The sequence below is a fragment of the Pristiophorus japonicus genome, chromosome 5 (genome assembly GCF_044704955.1).
Source record: "Pristiophorus japonicus isolate sPriJap1 chromosome 5, sPriJap1.hap1, whole genome shotgun sequence".
Taxonomy (NCBI): Eukaryota; Metazoa; Chordata; class Chondrichthyes; family Pristiophoridae; genus Pristiophorus; species Pristiophorus japonicus.
The window spans coordinates 99,071,570-99,083,012 of record NC_091981.1 but is presented as its reverse complement, the minus strand read 5'-3'; positions in this window follow the sequence as shown (position 1 = coordinate 99,083,012).

Here is an 11,443-nt window from a genome sequence, read left to right as displayed (position 1 = left end):
TTGGGACCACTACTGCTTCTAATTTACATTAACAACTTTGATTCTGAAACTCAATTCAATCACAAAGGTTCTGCTTATAATACCTTAAGCTCACTGGCTAATTCTATAAACGTTTTGGACCTCATTAAAGTGTGATTAACTACTGTTAATTATTTACCTGAGGAGCTGAGTACCTCTGAGCATTGTCCATCCCTCTTATCTGTTTTAATGCCGCAGGAACAGCTGAATGAAGCTGTCCGGAGTCTCCACTATCCGACTGCCATAGTTACATCAAATCTACAGCACAGAGACAGGCCATTTGGCTCAACATGCCGATATTTATGCTCAACATAAGCCTCCTCCCACCCCTCTCATCTCAGCCGATCGACATATCCTTCTATTGATTTCTCCCTCATGTGTTTATCTAGCTTCTCCTTACAGTTTGATACAGAATTAGTGATCAGTATGTATTAGTTTGATGGATTTGGAGGAAGTTCTAAACTCAAGAGAAAACTGAGCAGTTTATACTCCTCAACTGAACCCCAATACTAGATTAAGCTCATTTACAGGATCCATTATTACATAGGCACCTTGTCACCAAGGGATTCATTGTTAGACTGAAGATTCTGAAATGAGTTCATTCAAGTTCCCATTCATAATTATCAGCAGTCCAGCAGTAGATTCAAAGAGCCAAACTATGATAGAAATGATGTGTTAAGGAGGCTTTGTCCCAGCATTTCTTATAAATATGGCATTAATTGAATGTTCTATTCAGTGTCATCCAGTGGTAAACCATCAACACTACATTAAATTAGACTTTTTGCCCCAGAATTCGCAGTCAGCAGTGAAGTGAAGGCGTTGCTGCTGGCCCCAAATTACACTCCGCACAAGGATTTCACAATCTGTGTGTTGAGAACTACGGGCTAGATTTTCCACTTTTATGCAGATCGCCCAAAAGTGGGTGTTATTTCCGGAATGGACGGTAAATATGGGTTTTCAGATCGCCGGATTATTGCCCATTTTCAAACCCCATTTTTAAAAATGGGCGTTACCGCAAGCGATCTGAAATGGGCGTTAGCATTAAATCTCCCTGGCCTTCTGCCGTAAAGTGTCGCCATCCTTAGCAAGGCATGGCAATGCTCGTTTCCTGTGAATCAGGAGGTCAGGGGTCATCATTACATGCGCAGAAGAGGAGACAGAGAGAGGGAGCAGAGAGGGACTGAAAGCATGTGTGGGTGTGGTGTGTGCTTGTTTGGCTGTTGTGGGAGGCAGGAGGGAGATTCACCAGCAGCAAAAAGCCTACTAAGAACCAAGAACGTAGTTGGCACTGAGTTTTTGTTCAAAAAATAATATATAGCATGGAAGGGATGGAGGAGACCCTGGAGCTGTTAGCCAGGAACACTGGTGGCAGAGGACTCCCAATGATTCCGGAGCACGGCACTTCACCCCAAGGTGCCGCACCCCCATTGCCAATGACACATGAGAGCCAGGAGGAAGATCTTGCTTCTGGCTCGGAGCACGTTCCCACCTCGGGACTGCCCTCTCCCGTATCCGTCCAAGCAGCGGTTCTGCCGTCATCCCCCCCAATGAAGCATCGCCTGCGGAGCTCCTTGGCCAGGCAGCTTGAGTCAGAAGGGGAAGGGCTAGAGGTGGAGAGGAGAAGCAGGCGGGGGGGAGGGGGGAAGGAAAGTGAGGTGCATGGCCGCAGCTGTTGTCTGGGGCATATCTTTAGGTTGCTGATGCTATTTTGGTGGGAGGGTCGGGGCAAAGGGCGAGGGGGCTATCTTGTTGGTTTGCATTTGTGTTCTGTTTTATGGGAAATGGGGATCATTGCAATGATGTAAATATGATAAATTTGTTGTGGAGTGGGGAGGGGTGTTTTTTACAGATATACTTATTTCACACAAATGGTTGGATTAAATGTTTTTTATTTAACATAACCTTGTGTGTATTGTCTCAGATAGCTGCACCGTTACACACTGGTGATTCCTTAACATGAAAGGGTATAATTACACTTAACTTGAATCAACTTAAACTTTAACTGTCACCAAGGTGATGCACACCATTGATGTATGACCTGCACATCCAGCAGTGTTGCAGCTTTGTAAATACCACCAACGTTCTTCCAAGCAAAGCGCTCATTTATGAGCTGCTAACGCAAGAGTCTTGCAACGATGTAGCCACCACGGCTCTTTCCTGCGGTATGGAGGGGGGTGCGGGGGCGGGGGCATTGTTTCAGCGTCAGCCTGATTGTCTGGCCCGAGGTCAGCATCCACCTCCTCTTCCTCTCTCTGCTGAGGTGGACCGTCAGACCCTTCTGGCAATTCTTGTCCCCTCCTGATAGCCAAGTTGTGTAGCATGGAGCACACCACCACAAATTGAGCTACCTGCTCAGGGTGGTATTGGAGCTCGCCTCCCGAGTGGTCCAGGCATCTAAAGCACTGCTTAAGCACTCCAATGGTTTTCTCGACGATTTTGCGAGTGGATCTGTGGCTCTCATTGTATCGCTTATCGGCTTCGGTGTGGGTGTCACGCAGGGGTGTCATCAGCCAAGTGACAAGGCCACATCCATTGTCACCAAGGATCCAGCATTGATCTTGTGGCTGACTGGCAAACATGTCAGATACAGTGTTCTCATGCAGGATATGAGCATCATGGATGCTGCCCAGAAATTTAGCATTCACTGCCATAATAATTTGCTGATGGTCGACAACGAGTTGCACATCCAGGGAGTGGAATCCCTTGTGGTTCCTGAAAAGGTGCCCGCATTACGATGTGCATACAGTCCATTGCTCCCTGCACCTTGGGGAAGTTAGCAATTTGGTAGAATCCTAAAGCCCTCAGTCTGAGCCTCCCTGGTCATAGGGAAGCTGATAAAGTCCATCCTGCATGTGTAAAGGGCTTCAGTGACCTGTCTAATACAGCAATGTGTGGCATGCTGAGATATAGCACAAATGTCGCTAGCTGAGGCCTGAAAGGAACCCGATGCGTAGAACAAAAGTGCGACGGTGACCTTGACCTCAACAGACAGTGCAGTCCTGATGGTGCTGGCAGGCTGCAGATGTCTCCTGATGAGCTGGCATATCTCACTGATAACCTCCTTGTGGAAGCGCAGTCTTCTAAGACAGGTGGTGTCGGACAAGTTGAGGTAAGACTGCTTCTCCCTGCAAGTGCAGGGGGTGTAATATCTGGTCTTCCTCATCAGTTTTACATTGAGCACATAATGCTGTCGAATGTACCTTCTGCCATCTCGAGTCTGCAGCATGTGCATGGGCATCAATAGAGGCTGAGAAATGACAGGCCCCATTCCAATAGCTATCAGTATTAGACTGATTGTTCACAAGCAATAAATGTCCCCATTAAGACACCTAAAATAAATTCCAATCGTCCACAGTATGATAAGATGTTTGTTCAGATGTTCACATCACCTCCAAAGACTTCCAGAGTACATCCAAACTCCCCCGAAGTTGAAGCAGTGCAGCCTTTTAAATGATGCGACCTGCGATTTAGAAAACGGTGTCCATACCGCTGTGAGTAGTTCCGGTCAGTTCAACTTTTTCACAGCGTTTTTTTCGGCGCGCGATATGGTCAGCGAGATGTGTGCGAGGTGCCGAAAGTAACGCTGGGTGATTTTCTGGGTGTTAGTTTCGGCAAATGTGATCTTTACTACAAAAAACAGTGGCCGGGCGCTATTATTAAATCTCGGCGTTAATTACGTGCCGAAAGTAACGCTGGGCAATATTATGGGCGTTGGTGTCGCCCATTCTGATCTTTCCGCCCCAAAAAAGTGAGCGGGCGGTATTATTTTTTATCGGCGCTACGTACATGCCAAAAGTAACGCTTGCCGATAAGTGACCAAGAAATGGCCGTTACTTTCCATTTTGTGGCTAAATGGGTGATATATGGGCGTTAACATCAATTTTAAGGCTGAAATGAATTGTAAGTGGGTGGTATGCATGCAAAAATAATGGAAAATCTAGCCCAATTGGTTTTCCGACCTTGAATTCAATTCAACAGAACTTAATGGGGATCCCCTTGTTCGAACTGTTGTGATGTCAATCGGCCGTTTAAGCAGCCAATCAAAAGGCAGAATTTTCATAGACAGCAAACAAGGAAGTGAGTAAGCCATTAAAATTCTAATTTTTTAAAATAGAGAGAGCAAAAGAAAGATTGAGGTTCTCACATGGGGAAAAGGCAAACCTGAAATAAAGATGGACAAAGTTACTGGACGATGAGAGTGGGGGAAAGTGATTTGTTTTTCTCATCTCATTCACCAATGTAACCTTCTTGCATTTCTGCACTAATAAACACCTCAGACACACTCTACAATAAAACCAAAGTCAAAGCCCAATCAACGTGGTTATTCTTTGTTTCTGTCGATGAACAAAATGAACCGGATCTTATTGGAAAGATAACAGTGAGTTCATGGCACATGCCATTAATAATGTGAAAATCGGCTAGCAAGTTTAGCGGATGAAGAGCTATGCCATGAATTGTGAATCTTCAGAACTTACTGGTCAATTTACACCGCTCCATCATTTGCTTCGTACAAATTTTGAAGAACTTGCTGGATTTGCACATTAATTGCCCATTAAACTTTCAACAGAATGTTAAGTCTGGTAATTAAGAGCTTATGAGCTAGAATTTCGAGTTTTAGCGATTTCGCCCGTTTTTGGGCACTAATCGCAGCAGAATTTTTTTTTAGCACTAGGGTACCATTACCGCCAGAGCTCTCAAAATTCACCAAACGGTGAAGAGCAATAGCGATAAATTCGGCATTGCACAACTGAATTTGTGCACCGGAGCCGAAATTTGCGACTGAAAATAAAATCGGAACTTCTGCACATGCGCGATTTTTTTTGCCATTTTTTTCTTCTTCCTGCACTTCTGGTCAGCTGTCAGGGAGCGCCCGCAGCTCAATCAGCAATTTTTAGATTGCATTCACAATGGAAGGAGATGGGAGCAGGCAGCGAGCCAGAAGGTTTAGCAATGAGGCCACGGAGGCCCTTGTCATTGCTGTGAAAAGGAGATGGGCGGAATTAAACAGGAGGGGTGCAAGTAAATCCCACCCAGCGGTTTTCATCGCATTTGGACCAGCATCACTGAGGAGGTGTCTGATATCGGCGACATCCGAAGGACCCACACAGTGCCGCGAGAGGTTCAATGACCATTGCAGGGTCTTTAGAGTAAGTAATATTTTTACTGATGCACTCCTTCATTACTTAAATTATAAATCTGACACATGTTGGTATAGGTAGGCTTAGTGTTGCACCTTATTTGCCATGAATGATCTTTACACATTATTAAGATTGCTTTCTGAGATCTTAAAAGATGTTCTGCACTTTGATGTCATCCTCATGAACCACGTGCAACTTCCAGGAGCATTAAACAGAGGACTGTATTAAACGCACACAGTACAGTATAAGTGTTTTGGTGGCTATCTGTGTGTGCCACAAGAGCAGATGGGCCCTTTGGTAACCATTCCCATTGTCATCTTTGCAGGGAAAGATGTCCCACAACCACCAGGAGCAGCGACGGACAGCAGCGGTCCAGCCAGAACCATGCCTCTGACAGACCTGGAGGAAAGAGTAACTGGTCTGATCGGTGCCTCAGGGAGGACAACTGCCCGTGGGGGTGCTGAACCCCCCCCCCCCCATTCAAAAATGAGGATAAGTCTTGCAAAATCCCTGAGCTGGGTTGAGGCAATGTGATGCAGTGTCTCTGGACTAGGGTTACATAAGAAATAGGAGCAGGAGTAACCCGCTCCGCCATTTAATATGATCATGGCTGATCCGATCATGGACTCAGGTCCACTTTCCTGCCCGTTCCCCATAACCCCTTATCGGTTAAGAAACTGTCTATCTCTGTCTTAAATTTATTCAATGACCCAGCTTCCACAGCTCTCTGAGACAGCAAATTCCACAGATTTACAACCCTCAGAGAAGAAGTTCCTCCTTAACTCAGTTTTAAATGGGCTGCCCCTTATTCTAAGATTATGCCCCCTAGTTCTAGTCTCTCCCATCAGTGGAAACATTCTCTCTGCGTCCATCTTGTCAAGCCCTCTTATAATCTTATACGTTTTGATAAGATCATCTCTCATTTTTCTGAATTCCAATGAGTAGAGGCCCAACCTACTCAACCTTTCCTCATAAGTCAACCCTCTCATCTCTGGAATCAACCTCATGAACCTTCTCTGAACCGCCAATAAAGCAAGTATAACCTTTCTTAAATATGGAACCAAAACTGCACGCAGTATTCCAGGTGTGGCCTCACCAATACCCTGTATAACTGCAGCAAGACTTCCCTGCTCTTATACTCCATCCCTTTTGCAATAAAGGCCAAGATTCCATTGGCCTTCCTGATCACTTGCTGTACCTGCAAACTAACCTCTTGTGTTTCATGCACCAGGACCCCCAGGTCCCGCTGTACTGCAACACTTTGCAATTTTTCTTCATTTAAATAATAACTTGCTCTTCGATTTTTTTCTGCCAAAGTGCATAACCTCATACTTTGCAACATTATACTCCATCTGCCAAATGTTTGTGAACTCACTTAACCTGTCTATGTCCTTTTGCAGGTTTTTTGTGTCCTCCTCATACATTGCTTTTCCTCCCATCTTTGTATCATCAGCAAACTTGGCTACATTACACTCAGTCCCTTCTTCCAAGTCATTAATATAGATTGTAAATAGTTGGGGTCCCAGCACTGATCCCTGTGGCACCCCACTAGTTACTGATTACCAACCCGAGAATTAACCATTTAACCCGACTCTCTGTTTTTTGTTAGTTAGCCAATTCTCTATCCATGCTAATATATTACCCCCAACCCCGTGAACCTTTATCTTGTGCAGTAACATTTATGTGGCACCTTGTCAAATGCCTTCTGGAAGTCCAAATACACTACATCCACTGGTTCCCCTTATTCTACCCTGTTCTTTACATCCTCAAAGAAGGTTGGGGCAATGTGATTCAGTGTCTCTGGACTACATATAATGGAATAGCAGCAGTCTTTCAAATGAGCCTGTGCTATGTGACCTTACTCATGGCACCCTGCCCCCTCCCCTGCCACTAACCACTCGTCTGTTGTTTTCTATTTCCAGGTGAGGAGTTGTATGCGCCACATCCTCCAATGGAATCCCCCACCTCAGGTTATCAGGAGGAGGGGGATGAGGGCGAGGAACTTCAAGGAGAGGACCAGACCGAGCAGCCTATTGGGGGGGGGGGGGGGGTGGTGATGCACTTGACATCTCTTTTTCCTTTGGACAGCACTTCGTCAGAGGAAGAAATATTCTCGGACTTTGAGCCATCCGAGATCCCAAGTACAAGTGGCATGCAGCAATGCACTACCAGGGTTGAATCCCGTATGTCATCTGTCCGGAGGGTAAGTCGACAAAGCCGGTCTGCTGACAGACAGGCAGATGCACACCTGGACATGGTGGGACTGTCCAAGGAGAGCGTCCAGTTCACCCGACAACTCCTGGAGGTATTGGTTAGGATTCCCGCAAGCATCGCGGCACTATCTGTGAACGTGACGGAGGTGGGGGTCACAGATTGTCCGTGAGGGCAGCGAAACCTGCGAGGCTGTTAATGCCCATGCGCAACTGATGGCCTCCATCTTTGACACTGCAGTCCCCAGTGTCACACCCAGACCGACATCACCTGTGTGTGGCGAGGCCGAGCAAGAGGTTTGCCACTCAGAAGCCGGGCCTTACATACCTTGACCTTCTCAAGTGGATCCACACATTGCGTCTCCATTGTCACTCCCTCCAACAGAGCAGGACTCTGGCTGCCTTGCTGCACGAATTGTCGGTGCCAACTTGGGTATGGTCATGACACGAGGGAGGGGGATTGCAAGGGAGGGGGGGGGTTAGGGTGAGGGGGAGGGGGGAGGAGCCCGAGGTAAAAGACGTTTGGTACAGGGGTTGTTGTTTTCGTTATTGTTTTGTTGTTATTGCTATTTTATAAAAGTTGTAAAAGTTTCCCAATTCTGTTAAGTTATAAAAGTTCACAATAATGTTTAATAAATATTATTAAAGTTTCACAATTACGTTTAGAAAGTTTAAAAAGTTTAAATTCTTTTGGAACGAGAGAGGTATTCTGTGGGAATATCCGAATAACTAGGGAGGTAGACAGGGCTTTAAACTAAATGGGGTGGTGGGGGCGGGGGGGAGCACGGAGAGGATGGTTGCAGTGGAGAGAAATCTAGAATGCTAAAGAGAAAAGAAAAGGAAGCAATGCAGCAAAGTGATTGTGGTAAGGATAACCAGATTATATCAGGAAGGGACAGAGCATACAAACAAAAGAGTGCACTAACAAATAGGGTCCAGGTAAGAAAAAATAGCGCTAAGACAAATAGGGCTATAGTACAAAATAATGTTAAGATGTCTAATAATGTTAAAAGGACAAATCTAAAAGCATTGTATCTAAATGCACGAAGCATCTGTAATAAGGTAGACGAATTAACAGCGCAAATAGATGTAAACGGATACAATATAGTTACAATTACGGAGACATGGTTGCAGGGTGACCAGGGTTGGGAACTGAATATCCAAGGATATTCGATATTTAGGAAGAACAGGCAAAAAGGAAGAGGGGGTGGTGTGGCGTTGTTAGTAAAGGATGAAATCAGAGCAATAGTGAGAAAGGATATTGGCTCAGAAAATCAAGACGTAAATCAGTCTGGGTGGAGCTAAGGAGCACCAAGGGGCAGAAAACATTGGTGGGAGTTGTCTATAGACCTCAAACAGTAGTGGTAGTGTAGGGGATGGCATCAAGCAGGAAATTAGAGATGCATGTAACAAGGGTACTACAGTAATCGAAGGTGACTTTAATCTACATATAGACTGACCAAACCAAATTAGTAATAATACTGTGGAAGATGAATTTCTGGATGGTTTTTTCGACCAATATGTTGAGGAGCCTATTAGGGAACAGGCTATCCTAGATTGGGTATTGTGTAATGAGAAGGGGTTAATTAACAGTCTTGTTGTGCGGGGTCCTTTTGGAAAGGGTGACTATAACATGATTGAATTCTTGATTAAGATGGAAAGTGAAGTAGTCCAATCCGAAACTACGATGCTAAATCTAAACAAAGGAAACTAAGAAGGTATGAGGAATGAATTGGCTATGATTGGGAAGATTCATTAAAAGGCACGACAGTGGATAGGCAATGGCTAACATTTAAGGAACGAATGTATGAATTGCAACAGTTATACATTCCTTTCTGGCGTAAAGACACAAAAGGAAAAGTGGCCCAACCATGGCTAACAAGAGAAATTAAGGATAGTATTAGATCCAAAGAGGAGTTATACAAAGTTGCCAGAAAAAGTAACAAGCCTAAGGAATGGAAGCAGTTTAGAATCGAGCAAAAATGGACCAAGGGATTGATTAAGAGAGGGAAAATAGAGTATGAGAGTAAACTTTAAAGGAACATAAAAAGTTTCTACAAGTAAGTAAAAAGAAAAAGATTAGTGAAGACAAATGTAGGTCCTTTACAGACAGAAATAGGAGAATTTATAATGGGGAACAAGGAAATGGCAGAACAATTAAATAAATACAGAAATGCTAGGGAACCAAGGGTCTAGTGAGCAACAGGAATTAAAGGAAATGATTATTAGTAAGAAAATAGTGCTGGAGAAACTAATGGGACTGAAGGCCAATAAATCCCCAGGGCCTGATGATCTGCATCTCAGAGTTCTAAACGGGATAGCCATGGAAATAGTGGATGCATTGGTTGTCATCTTCCAAAATTCTATCGATGATGGAATAGTTCCTGCAGATTGGAGGGTGGCAAATGTAACCCAACTATTTAAAAAAGGAGGGGGAGAGAAAACAGGGAACTACAGACCAGTTAGCCTAACATCAGTAGTAGAGAAAATGCTAGAGTCTATTATAAAGGATGTGATAACGGAACACTTAAAAACTAAAAACTAAAACAGGATTAGACAATGTCAACATGGATTTATGAAAAGAAAATCATGTTTAACAAACCTACTGGAGTTTTTTGAGGATGTAACTGATAGAATAGATAAGGGAGAACCAATGGATGTAGTGTATTTGGATTTTCAGAAGGCCTTTGATAAAGTCCCACATAAGAGGTTAGTGTGTAAAATTAAAGCACATAGGATTGTGGGTAATGTACTGACATGAACTGACAGGTAACAGAGAATAGGAATAAACGGGTCTTTTTCGGAATGGCCGGCAGTGACTAGTGGGGTACCACAGGAATCAGTGCTTGGGCCCCAGCTATTCATGATGAGGGAACCAAATGTAATATTTCCAAGTTTGCTGATGACACAAAATTGGTGAGATTGTGAGTTGTGAGAAGGATGCAAAGACGCTGCAAGGCAATTTAGATAGGTTGAGTGAGAAGGCAAATACATGGCAGATGCAGTATAATGTGGATAAATTGAAATTGTCCACTTTGGTAGGAAAAACATAAAGACAAAGTATTATTTAAATGGTGCTAGCTTGGGAAATGTTGATGTACAAAAGGAACCTGGGTGTCCTTGTACACCAGCCATTGAAAGCAAACATGCAGGTGCAGCAAGCAGTTAGGAAGGCAAATGGTATGTTGGCCTTCATTGCAAGAGGATTTGAGTACAGTAACAAGGATGTCTTACTACAGTTATACAGGGCCTTAGTGAGACCACACCTGGAGTATTGTGTGCAATTTTGGTCTCCTTACCTAAGAAAGGATATACTTGCCATAGAGGGAGTGCAGCGAAGGTTCACTAGACTGATTCCTGGGATGGCAGGATTGTTGTATGAGGAGAGGTTGGGTCGACTAGGCCTGTATTCACTAGAGTTAAGAAGAATGAGAGAGGATCTCATTGAAATGTATCAAATTCTGATGGGGTTGGACAGACTGGATGCAGGGAGGATGTTTCCCCTGGCTGGGAAGTCTAGAACAAGGGGTCACAGTCTCAGGATACGGGTAGGAAATTTAGGACCGAGATGAGGAGAAATTTTTTCATTCAGAGGGTGGTGAACCTGTGGAATTCTCTACCACAGAGGCTGTGGAGGCCAAGTCACCGAATATATTTAAGAAGGCGATAGATTTCTAGACACAAAAGGCATCAAGTGGTATGGGGAAAAAGCGGAAATATAATGTTGAGATAGAGGATCAGCCATGATCATGTTGAATGGTGGTGCAGGCTCGAAGGGCCTACTACTGCTCCTATGTTCTATGTTTCTATATTTGTTCATCTTAACCATTCCTGTGTAGTGTCCCATTTGCAGAATAAGAGTCTGAATAGTCAACATGTTGGGATAGAGTGACCAGGCAACGGTCAAACGTGCCGTTCAAGCAAAATGTTGAATTATGAACTGCTGATGAAAGGCTTTTGCAGTGGTGAAAGCTCCACGAGGCCTCCCCTGTGGTGGTGGTGGCGGTGGCATGGGTTCCTCGCCAGGGTCCTCGTCCTCGTCCTCCCCTCTCTCCTGAGGTGGACATGCAGTGGAAG